The sequence below is a fragment of the Ictidomys tridecemlineatus genome, chromosome 5 (genome assembly GCF_052094955.1).
Source record: "Ictidomys tridecemlineatus isolate mIctTri1 chromosome 5, mIctTri1.hap1, whole genome shotgun sequence".
Lineage (NCBI taxonomy): Eukaryota > Metazoa > Chordata > Mammalia > Rodentia > Sciuridae > Ictidomys > Ictidomys tridecemlineatus.
The window spans coordinates 52,190,018-52,202,879 of NC_135481.1; the positions used below are offsets into that span (position 1 = coordinate 52,190,018).

Below are 12,862 nucleotides of genomic sequence, written 5' to 3' on the forward strand. Positions count from 1 at the left end.
TTGCTCAATTTGAATTTGTCAAGTTCAGACTTTAGAAATTCTGTTAAATGTCCTCTTTGGCACATTTTTTTAAAAATCAGGTTTTACTGTTAAAGATACAGGAAAAATGATAGCATATTCATTTTTTAAAGATTTGATTCACCAAACTAATCTTAGCATTTATTACATTTCTCCCTGTAAATGATTTATGACATCACTGAAAGAGCAGATTGTTTTTAATCTATTGTCGATCAGGTCTGTGCATTCACCCAATTTCTTTGAAATGTCAATAGTAGGATTGTGGAGATCTTTAGTTCATGTTGAAACAATTCTTTCTCATGTGTTGTTGGTGAGTTTGTTTTCTCAGATGTCTTTTCACAGCCTAGCTTTGCTTCTTCCCTGCTGACATAATTGATGAGCATGTGGGGAAGTGGTGGGAAAGAAGTAGGGTTACATGTGATTTAAGCTGGTCCAGCTGACAGGGACAGGGATATGGAGGGATTTTTAGAATGTGGCAGCACATTTAGAGGGACAACTGGGTAGAGGTGGAACCATTGGATAATCCTTAATTATCTAACCTAGTGCCTTGCCTCTGGGATACCCCAACTGATAGGGTATTACGTAGAATGGGGAAGGTGCTGACCGGGACTGGGAGGGAAAGGAAGGAAGGAAAGAAAGACTAACGGGCCAGGGAAGGTGGGGAGAACTGGCAAAGGATGTGACAGGAGGAAGTCTGGGTCTGCTGAACAGAGTGGGATTTTAAAATACTGGGATTTATTTGTATTTGGTAGTTTCATGATTTAATTGTCTTAGACTAATTATGAAGCTATGTGAAAACTGATCAGTATGTATTTTGTAGGCAATTGCTTATTTCTAAGTAGAGTTCATCCTGTGATTTCTTGGTTAGAACCATTGAAGTTCACTTCTTACAGAACCTCACTCCCTGACTCTTCCCTGCTGTTGCTTCTTTTATCATTGTTTACCTTTCCTTTTCTATCTTCTTCTTTGGGTACATTTTTGTTTTGGTTTATTTTTAAAATCTTTGATTTACTTGAGCCAAGTGTCTGAGAGTTTTTTTTTTTTTTTTTAAATGCTGCCTTTAATGCTTGAGCTTGCCACCCCCATCCTCCGCAGAGTTGCAAAAATTTTTTTAGAGTTAATTTTCTAAAAATATGATGCTGGTACCCCATGGGACCCCACTAACACAACTGAGAAACACAAAAGCTGGGGCCAGCCAGAAGTCCTGAAAATAGACCTGTCACAAACCACTCCCATGCTGCAAGGTTCTATTTGGTAAAATCTGGCTCCATTCTTTAAAAAGGGTGGTGCAAACCAACTTCTTTACCAAAAGGAAAAGGTGGGATTTTGATAGTTGAGCCTGGCCCTTGGCAAGGCATTTAATTGCTGCTAAAATTGGCCTTTATCAGAAATGAATAATTGTTGAGAATGGGTCTTTCCTCCTTTATGTATCTGAAAGGAAATGAACATGCAATTCAGTTGATTATGGCTAAATCATGCACTGTGCCTTAAATCTGTTTAATTCAAAACTGAGTGCCTTAGTTGAGTGTTCTTGAGTCTGAAATATCTGTACTTTTACAGAACTGATGCTTCCCTCTCATTAATATTTTTAGGACTTGTAAAGAACATTTAAATAACAATCTACTTTCTCCAAAACAAACTCTTACCCATTTGTAGTTATTCATTTAAAATGAGTTAAACAGTATCAATGTTTGCTTTAAATGAAACTCATTTGAACATATTTGTTAATTGCAAATTAGTTTTTCAAAAGTAGAGCAATAGTAACCACAGCTATAATATATCCTTAAGGTTTTTTTTTTTTTTTTTTTTTGCCTTTATAGTGTTATCTAAAAAAAAAAATACTAACTTTAAGCAAACCTTTGAAAATGACTCCTTGGAAAAGAAGTTTCTTTTGAAAGTTTCTTAGTAAAGACCATTAGATTAAGGAGTTCTGTGCAGATGCAGCACAGCCAATAGAATCACTAACTACCCATGAGGGTAGTTACAGGGTAGTTTACAATGAAGATGTTTAACATTCTCCAGACATTAATCTGTCTGTAGGGTGTATTGTTGAGAGTGCAGTTAGCCTCTGTTTATGAATAGCAGTAGGAAAAGACAATGTTGAAGACTTAAATTTATTTATTTAGTATACAATTTATTTGTTTTATTAAAAATTTTCCTATATGGAGATGCAGGATGGCCTTAGATATTTGCTCTTTGGCTCATTAAACTTATTTTTAGTTTTTAACTTTATGTTGAGGACCTGATAGTGTTTTCATTTTGAAATTCTGATTTAACCACAAGAAGGGAAAAACTGATGATGTAAGAGCTAGCCCTAATGAGATTCAGTTGGACAGGTAGAGATTGACTTGGTATCACAGGAGCTTTCTAGCACATTCAGAGGCCCAAGAGGGATGGCTGAGTGTTTTAGTCAGCTTTTTCATCACTGTGACCAAAAAATTTGACAAGAACAACATAGAGGAGGAAAAATGTATTTAGGGTTCCCAGTTTCAGAGGTCTCAAACATAGTTGATAGAGTCCATAGCTCTGAAGATGAATATGAAAAGAAGAGCATGGAAGAAGAAAGTAAGCTCTGGACATAACAATCAGAAAGCAGAGAGAGAGAAAGAGAGCTCTGCTCACGAGGGACAAAGATAATACTGGGACATGCTCCCCAAATTTGTGGAGCTCACATTTCAATGAGAAAGAGAGACAGTGACCTATCTCCTTCAATTACTGGAGACCCGCCTATATTTACAACCCAGTTAATCTATATCAGTGGATTAATCCACTGATTAGGACCCGCTTCATTAATCTACTTCATTAATGTAATCATTTCATCTCTGAAAATTCTTACATTATCTCACCAATGAGCTTTTGGGGGACACCCCATATCTAAGCCATAACACCAAAAGAATGGGGCAGATGTGTTGAGCTGGCAGCTTTGCTGGCCAGAGCATGTGGTTGCTGACAATGCAGCTGAGCATTGATTTGTAGCCTCTGTTCCTTGACACTTTATTATTTAGTTATCCTCTTAACCAAGGAGAACTTGAGTGCAGTAATGTACAACTGGAGTTTGGGCTGGTTGGTTTGGAACTTCAAAGGCTGTTGGCAAGGCTTCGGCCAGCAAGTGGGCAGTCACATAGTTCTGAGCTGTTTCCTAGTAAGTCTGAGCTTCCCATGGGTGAGATGAAAGTATAACTTGTTTTAATTGACTTAAGACAGAGGAATCATTTGATTTACAATGAAGATGTTTAACATTCTCCAGACATTAATCTGTCTGTAGTGTTTATTGTTGGGGAAAATTAAGTGGAGGAAGAAATGTTGTGAGACCAGTGTCTTTTGTGGTGCCAATGTGCCCCGTTGGCTGCCTCATAAACAATCAGAGGACTGGCAAAGGCTCATGAATGGCAGATAAGCAAACCAGCATCTGCTCCTCTGTGTCTGCTGTCATCTTTCTAAGGCAGAATTTGCCTCATAGTTTTTGGGAGCTGATTTGTATCATGGACCATATTCCTGTATTTGAACGATTTCATTACAAGGAAAATGCTTTGTAGTGTTGTACAAAGGCATTGGCAAAGCTTAAACAAATGCAGTGTGTGTTGCGTCGAGTCATGCAGTACAATGTCAGCACAGTTCTGATTGTTTCCAGTTCTAGAGGGTTCTTTCATGAGTGCTGATCTCTTAGTTTACTGTGGCTTGAACCTGCCCATCCTTCCGTAGTGGCCTTTACTGTGGATTCATGAGCAGACCTTCAGATATTATGCTAGTCTCTATTTTGCCCCCCAATTTTTTGCTTACTCTTTAAAGTTTAAATTAACTCAACTTTTCATCTGATAATTAGGCAACAGATATATCACTCATTTATAAATCTGTGGGCCTTTCTGCATTCTGAATGATATTATTTCTAATAGGGTCTTGGTCTACTGCACAATCTGAGGGCAGCTTTCAAGAAGAAGCTTCCACCTACCATTGTACTCTCACTTGCTAGTAATTGTCTTGGGATATCTCACTGTTGATAAATTTTCAGAATTAGGAGTTTAAGGCTTCGAAGTGATAATTTTCTCAACTAACTCTGACCTTCTTAGCTAAGAGGTATTAGACTTTAGAAACTTCCAGAGTGTATTTCATATAAAGTCATTTATTTCTAAATATGAAAATGAAATAATTTTCTGTTTTATCAGGCTCTTGAATACTATTATTAGAGAAAAAGGGCTATAATAGAAAATCTCAAAGTTACTAGAAATCTATAGTTATAGCAACGGCAAATTGAGAGATCTCCATTTTTTTTTATACAAATAATTATCTTTCCTTAAATAAGCTTTAACTTGTTCATTGTTGAAGATGTGCGAAATACAAAATTATATGAAGAGACAGACTATAAGTCAACCAGAACCCAGCTCTTGGAGGAGGCAACTACTACACTGGAAGGGTTCTTCTGGCCAGAATGGGTTTCTTCCTGCTCCCCTGCCTTGCTGTACTATGGGGCAGCTTGGAGACCCTTTCAGAAAGTTGAATCAGATCTGGACATTTGCCTGCTTAGCTAGTCGGGACTCCTAAGACCCTGGTGACCTGACATGTATTGTGTGTTCTCTTACTGGCCTTTCAGTCTATCACAGCATACTGTGTCCTTAATAGACATATCTTAGTTTGTGAAGTTTTTTTTTTGTCTCTCTTTCTCATTGAAATGTGAGCTCCACAAATTTGGGGAGCATGTCCCAGTATTATCTTTGGCAAATATCTATAATATTGTAGGGCCATAGTAGGAGTTTATTAATTACAATGAATGAATAAATGACTTCTTCAAGCCCTTCTCTTTGTAGACACATGTTCACATAATTACATATACATTTGTCCTTTACAAAATTCTCAATTTTCTACTATAGTCTTATTAACTTGGCATATTACAACTGACCATCCCACCTATTAATCTGCAAAATGTGGTTACAGAATTATTAATATTTATGGATATGATTGTAAAATTTTATAAAAGTTTGAAGAATTGTAAAGGTTACAAACTTGTTAGAATCTTAGTTTATGATTGTTTACTGTTTCTTTTCCTCACTGGGCTCCTATCCCTCTTTTTCATCTATCCCCAGCACTTAACTAAGTGCCTGCAGTGGCTACCTGTTGAGAGAACAAATTGAAGAAGGCTATCTGTTCTAATATTTCCTTAGTACCAACTTTCTCCTTTGCTAATGTTTCCATTAAGAGAGAAGAATGAAGTGGAAGAACCGATTTATAAAGAGGTTAGAAAGAGACCAAAATGTGAATTTAGGTTAAATCCTGGATCTCGGGTAAATATTTTATAAAAAAGAGTTCACTGCCTGTTTATCCTCCCTTGCTCACCCCTTCCCACCATCCCTTGTTCAAGTTCTGCTTGGTTAGTGTTTATGCCTAACTCCCAGAGTTTTAAAGCTTCAAAGTAGGTTAGTTGAGGCCAGTATTAGGTAGTAGCATTTCACATTTTTGTTGTTTTAGAATAGGAACATAATGCAGACTCATTTATTCAACCATGTTTTATGAGGGCTTTTCTTACACCATGCATTTGGGCTATAGAGAGGAAAAGATACAGCCTCTGCTATTGAGGGTTCTGTATTGTAGTATACTGCCTCTCTAATTTGAATAATAAGTGGCTCTGTTTCAAAGGGGGAAAAAGTATCTGAAATCCCTGGTATTGACATAGAGTACTTTTGTTATAATGTTACTTAGATATGCAGAAAACTAGTAACTAGAAGTAAACACCTTATGCTTATATTTCTTTTACAACTATAAACAAAAGCCAATGCATAATGAAATCTAAAACTATAGTCATTGGAATTCAAATTTACCATATTAATTTAATGTGACAGATGATGTTGTTTTGCTAAAATAAAAGCACCGTTTGCAATTCAGAATGCTGTGCTGACTGTGCAGGCAGGGTTTTTAAGTTTGGCCTCCTCTGCTGCCACAGGCTGCCACAGGTTTCCCACATCTGTCTTGGAACTGCTAAAGTCTTGGTTCTTGGAGAATGTACTGTGGTTTCATGTGGCCTCCTGTAACCCCAAATGCATCATATGTCCAGTAGGTCTGTTTCTGTTGTTTTCTTGTTAGTGCTGGACACTGAAAGTGGTAAGTTTTCCTCTCCTCTATTCAAGATGCATTACAAACTGGGATGTTGAAAAGAAAATTAACAATGCTTCTTGACATATTGTGGGCCCCTAGGAACATGTCCATGAATCTGTCTTGGAGAAATATTGGTTCAGTAAAGAGAGGGAGAGGGACACATAGGATACCACATTATGTGCTCATTGCTGTATCAGAGTGTATAGCTGCCATGTGGTGGTAGGAGAAGGTGTTAGATTTTATGTTGAAACCCTGAGGCAAGAGAGGAGTTTATGTGGTTGACAGGCAGGGGAGGGCATTTTACACAGAACTATTGGTCTGTGCAAGTTATGGGCCCAGAGGCTTGGATATTCAATTCAGTACTGTTTGTGTATCCTATAAAAGGAGAACTTTTGAAGTTGAAGAGAGCATTCTCACACAATCTGCATATAACGTTCTTAGATTTACATGCTGACAGATGAATTTTGCTTCTGTTAGAACATTATGAGATTGAAATCTTTATTTTTTGAGGTATGATTTATATGCCACACAGTTTATCCATTGTACAGTTTAGTGGCTTAGTAAATTTACATATCATTTATAAATTCACCACAGCAAGGTACAGAATACTTTCAATCAAGTTCCTCAGTGCTTCTTCCTCCCAGTTTGTAGTTAACTCCCATTCCTAGCCCAGCTCTAGGCAACCACTGATGTGTTTCTTTAGTTTTGCCTTTTTTTTTTTTTTTTTTTAGCAATTTCATATAAGTAGGATTATATAGTAGGTAACCTTTTGTGTCAGGCTACTTTCATTTAACATAATGTTTTCAGTGTTCAGCATGTCATAGCATATATCTTTGTTCCTTTTTATGACCAAATTATATTCCATTACATGGGTATACTGCATTTGATGTATTGACCAATTGATGGACCCTGGAGTATTTCTAGTTTTTAGCTGTTATGAAATAATACTTTTATGGACTTTACTCGTGAATCTTTGTGTGGCTATGTTTCAGATTTTCTTTGGTAGGTACTCAATAGTAGAATTGCTGGATCTTTTGAGTGTCTGCTAAACTTTTTAAGAAACTGACAAATGGTTTTCCAAAAAAGCTCTTGCATCTTGCTGAGTGTATAGTCTTATTGGCAGCAAGCCATAATGTTGTCATTTGCAGTTAGGATGAACGGCCACATGTGTATTTGGGGTGGAGGAAAGAAGATGTGAAAGTTACTGTGGTGGGTTGGGTTCATTCTTTGTTTCCTACTTGGTATTTTTAATTTCTATACCAGTACCAAAAAGCATGGAATGGTGTTCTGAGGATATTACTTTCTTCGTTCTGAAGTTTAATGTTAATAATAATTCCTTTTATCTTTATGAGCTCTGGTTTTATGAGAACTATTTGTTAGTCACTGAATTCTGATAAAATTCTTCTGCAGTGATCCCCAACTGGGTTAAAACAAGACCCCCCCATAACTGTCTTGTGATGGAATTTTCTGGCCCTAGCTTTTAGAAAGTTAGAGGAAAGCCATGAAGAGTGAAAGAAATAGCAAGTATTTTGAAATATGTGGTTTGGGTGTGTGTCAAAAAGGGAAACTAGGTTACTGTTACATTATTACCCATGTAGTATTTTGACCACAACATTATTGGTGTGACAAATGATCTTGGAATCAGATTTAGGACAAGTCTGAATGTTCTGTGTGTAAGTGGCTTAGGAACGGACAGGTTTAGGATGGTGTTGTGGTATTGTTTGATGGAAGTACAGACTACTTCAAACCTTTGGTCACATGTGAAGTTCAGCACCAAGATCGTTATTTCTCCCCCGTAAATCTGCCTCCTTCATTCTCAGTTCCCTCCAGGCAATTGGAACGATTCTCTGTGCCAGCCAGAAACTGGAGGTCAGCCTGGATCCTTCTTTCACCTCTCACAGCATGTGTGTGCATCATCGAGTTTTTAAAATTTTCTTTCTTGCAGTCTGACTTCTCCTTCCTATCCTGGCTGTGGCTGTAAGTCTCCTAATTCCTTTTCATCTTTTCTCTATTCCAGTGTATCCTTCACTGTGCTGCTGGAGAGATCTATCTATCAACAACGAAAAACAATTTATATGACCTTGTTAGGATTTATGGAAAAGTGTGTATTTATGTGTGTGGGGGTGTTTTCTATGGGATAAAGTGTAAACATTCCATGATGTAAAAGGGCTTCATGGTGATGGCATGCTGTCCTCATCCTCCTGCATCCGTAGTATAGTCTGCAGCCTCAAGAAATGCTTGGGGCTCCTTAGTTGTTCCCTGCTCTCTCATTTTCAGGTATTTGGGAATCCTGCTCTGGTTGTCTGGGAAACCTGCTCTTCCCCCACCTTTGTCTGCAGTGAGCATGTAAGTTCATGCTTCCAAGACAGTGTACCTCACCTACCTGAAATCTTCTCTGACTTCACCTGGATTCTTTTTCTTCCTGGGTTCCCATGGTACTTTCCCAAACTTTTCTACTCAATTTTGTCCCTGAGTAGTGCCTTTTCTCTGTTTCCCTGCTGGACATATACTCTTTGGTAGCAAGTACTTCTTCTATATAAAAGAAGTGCGACCCTGGCATCTAGTGCAGTGCTTTACCAAGTGTGCACTTAATATGGACTTGCAGATGAAGTGGGAAGAGGAGTCAGAGCTAAAGGGAAGTGGGAGCTGCAGATACTTGTGAAAAATGAGAAGCAGTCTGCGAACATCAGAGGAAATGTGTGGGGTCACTGTCTTCCAGGAGATGGAGACCCAAGCCATACACTGATTGAGAGAGCTTCATAAGAGATACCACTTTCTTAGATGACTTGTTTCAACAACCAGAAGAACTCATGCCTGGAAAACAGACTGATACTTTATCAAAATCCTTTATACCAGGGTTTAAGCCTTAGTATATATGGATCCTTCTGTGAAAGCAGAGCAAACACTTGAATCAGACTTGTTATAAAATTGAAACAAGAGTTGTAAAGTTAGATGCCTAAGTGTGTGAACCTACTAGATGAGGTTTAAAGCACATGTCTGTGCTCATTGAAAAGTGAGCGCTTTGCAGCAGTGTGCTTTTCCTGCTGAACTTTTCATAGTTCTGCTGTGTATTCTGGCTAGGTAATCTGCATACTGCAGTTCACTCTGTCCTTTTTTTTAAATTTCTACAACTTGCCAAGTGTAGTCATCCGTGGAATTATGCTTTATAAAGCAAGAATGCCTGCCTGAAGAAGCAGAGGAGTCCAAGAAGAAACATTGTTGGGGAAGAGTATAGGGATATTTTCTCCATTTTAGTCACATAGTTCAGTTTCCTTGGAGATTGGAGCCCACCTTGTACTTTAGGGTTTTTCTGAACCACACTGCAGCAGTGATGGCTTTTTATCATTCTCCTAGCTTAATTTGTATCTAGCCTTCAAGACTCATGTCTCTTCTGTTTGTTTCTGGATTATTTTCATTCTGCAGCAACTATGAATAAGATGTTGAGATCTCTACTTGAAATATTGTATACTTTGTATTTTTGTTCTTGTCTAAGAGCTCAAGTCTTTCATGGAATAATGCAAATATTTTGTGTTTTACTCTTGATATTTTAAAAAGACATTTAACATCTTCCCTTCCATGATTGGAACATGCATTTTTCCTGCCTCCTTCCTTTTTTGGTGCTGGTGAGAGTCTCAACAGGTCCTGCTTTCCTGTGATTTTTTTTTTATGCTGGCCTCAGCTGCATTGTGACAAGATTGATGACTTTTCTAGAATTCTGTGGCATTGCCAATATTGTCATTAAGAGGAAATTTGAATAGCATAATCCTCCCTGATTGCACTTGCCTTCCTTCTTAAGGCAGAGGTGATAATAATCGAAGAAAAGTGTTTTGATAGCTTCAAAAGCAGAATATTTTAAGGAAGAAGTATTGTAGGGATTAAGTCCCTGGCAAAAAGCACAGTGTAACTTTAAAGTGTGGCTGGTGGTTAACATTAAGATCTACTGTTAACTGCCAGCAAACCAACATGAAGGAAACCATTTCCCACATAGAAGCCAAAATAAAGAAATTCATTGAAGCAGATTTTGAGAATGAAGATGTATTTCACAGAATGCACAGTGTGTTGATTGATCCAATGTAATCTCATTATTGATTCCATTATCTGTTACCATTATGATTATTACTATCATTATTTTATCATTTTTAAATGCTTTCAGTAGTCAATTTAAGATAAGCAATTTTTTTTAGATTAGCCTACTTTCTAACACAGTAGAATATTTATAGGGAATTTTAAGAGTATGTAACAATGTTTAAACATCTGATTACACATATTTGGAGGTTTTATAGCACTTGGAAAATACCTTACAACCTTTTATTTTTAAGATTCTAAATATTTGAAGGATCAGCTTATATTAAAATAGCAAACTCATTTTTGATTGTTAAAAAGACTTGATACAAACACCAGGAAAATTACAACAAAGAAAGCAAATTGAACTTAACCCAGGAAGACCCTTTCCACAGACTTGGGCCCCTCCATGAACTGGCCTTCCCTGTGACTGTGTTCCAGTAGGGATGGCTGGTCCATCCTCTGTCTCAGAGCTAGCAGAGTGGATACATGGTAGCACTGGAATGGCTGGACCATGTGCCTCACAGTTCCTTCAACCATAGATCCTGAGAAACCTGATAACCTGATATCAGTTTATAGATAAGGTTGAACTCTATTCAGATTGAGTGGTTTTGCCTTTCAAATATAAGAACTTAAGGAAATGAGAGGTTCAGTCAGCTCTGGTGATTTTGTAGCTATTGTTATGGTTTAGATATGGTGTCCCCCTTGTTTGAAGCTGGAATTTAGAAAGAAAAAGTTAAAAATGAGATTTCAGGTTAAGTCGGCACCGCCTTCCAGTATTCTGACAATGTTATCTGCTTCCCCCACCTGCAGTACCCTGTGTAGCCTCTTTGAAGCATCTTAGGTAGTTGTAGGAGCAACTGTAGGAGTTCAAAGCCTCATAGCCTTTGCCTGTGCAGTTCCTTCAGTTCTACTTCCCTGCCACCTGGTGATTATTTTGTTTACTTGCATCCAGCACGTTGCACTAGGGTCATCTCCTCTTTTGACCCTTGTTTATCTTTTCTGCATGCTTACTGGTTGTCCTTAATGGCCCCAGGTGCTCTGACCTTGGTGCTCCTTTAGTATTGTACATAGAGCTATTTGAGAAAATTACTCTGTATTTTAAGTGTTGTACATTTCTCAAGGGGCTGAACTTTCTGAATAGGTTTCATGACCTTGTTGGTACCTCAGCCATTCAAACATACCTGTTCAGCTACGACTTGAAGTGAGAGTGTTGGGTTTTTATTCCAGCTCTGCCACTTCTTAACCTCTATGATGGTGAACACATCATCTAACCTGTGCCTCAGTTTCTCATCTGTTGGATGAGGATATTAACAGCTTTGTTATGAAGACTACTGCTAAGTGGAAAATAAAATTTTATTAAGAAACAAATTATTAGTAGAGTTAAAGAAGGGAAAGAAAGTTTGGAGCCAAACAAAATGAGATTAAGCTTCTTTTAATAGATATGCCCCAAAGTTACTGAAAATGTAATAGGGTTCTCTAAAGGAACAGAACCAATAGAATATACATACACATTATAACTGTTTTAGTCAGCTTTTTCACTGCTGCAACTAAAAGACCTGACCAGCACAATTGTAGTAGGAGGAAAGTTTATTTGAGGGATCATGGGTTTAGAGGTCTTAGTCCATAGAAGGTCAGCTCCATCCCTCCAGGCTCCAGGTGAAGCAGAACGTTATGGCAGAAGAGTGTGACACAGGGAAGCAGCTCACATGATGATCAGAAAGCATAGAGAGACTCCATTCTCCAGTTAACAAAATAAACACCCCATAGCCAGGCCCCCAGTGCTCTACCTCCTCCATCCACACCCCACCTGCCTCCAGTCACCATCCAGGTAATCCCATCAAGTATCAATTCACTGATGAGGTTAAGGCTATTCCCATTCATTTCTCATCCAAACCTTCTTGCTTGTCTCACACATGAGCTTTTGGGGAACACTATATGTAAAACATAACAATAGCTACAAGAGGGGATTTATTATGTTGGCTCATACAATCAGAGGGTGGATGGTTCCACTGTGGCTGTCTGAGAGCCAGGAAAACTAGTAGCTGTTCAGTCCAGGAAACTGGAGCCTCAGGACAAAAGGGACCAATGGTGGAGTCCCAGTCCAAGGCTGAGTTCTTGAAAGCCCCCTGGAGAGCTGCTCCTGTGAGTCCATGCAGGCTGAGGAGGCTAGAGGGGATGTTTCTTCTGTATGTCATCTGGATGCCCCAGCATGCTGGTTGATGCCTCCCACATTTAGGGTGGGTTTTAATCCTTTAGTTTGCTGTCCTGAATGCCAGTTGTCTCAGGAAATATGCTCACAGACACACCCAGAAGGGTTCTTTACTTATTTCATAGCAATCTCTCAGTCCAGTCAAGTTAACAAATCAAGGTGGATCCTCACAAGTAATATAGGTGGAATTTCTTCTGTATGAATTAGTCCAAAGTTTAGCAGTCCGCGGCTGCTGGCATCTAGAGGATCATTCAGATATTCTGCTTCCTTTAGTGTTGTTACTTTCAGGAATTTGGTCTCACATAGTAGAAGTTGTCAGGTCGCCAGTCTGTTCCAGCCCGCAGGGCAAAGAAAAACCAGAGGAAGTGGTTTCAACCTTAAAGAGAAGAACCAGAAATTTGAAGTGTCACTTATGGTCACATTATCCCACATAGTCACATGACCACACCTAATAGCAAGGAAAATGAAGGGCATTTCTTTCAGATG

The 12,862-nt window shown here is 38.4% G+C and overlaps 1 protein-coding gene across 1 annotated transcript in view; it reads left to right on the forward strand.

Moving 5' to 3' along the window:
- The window catches only part of Peli2 (pellino E3 ubiquitin protein ligase family member 2), a 164,916-nt gene that overhangs the window by 20,931 nt on the left and 131,123 nt on the right, over positions 1 to 12,862 (forward strand). The window lies entirely within an intron of this gene.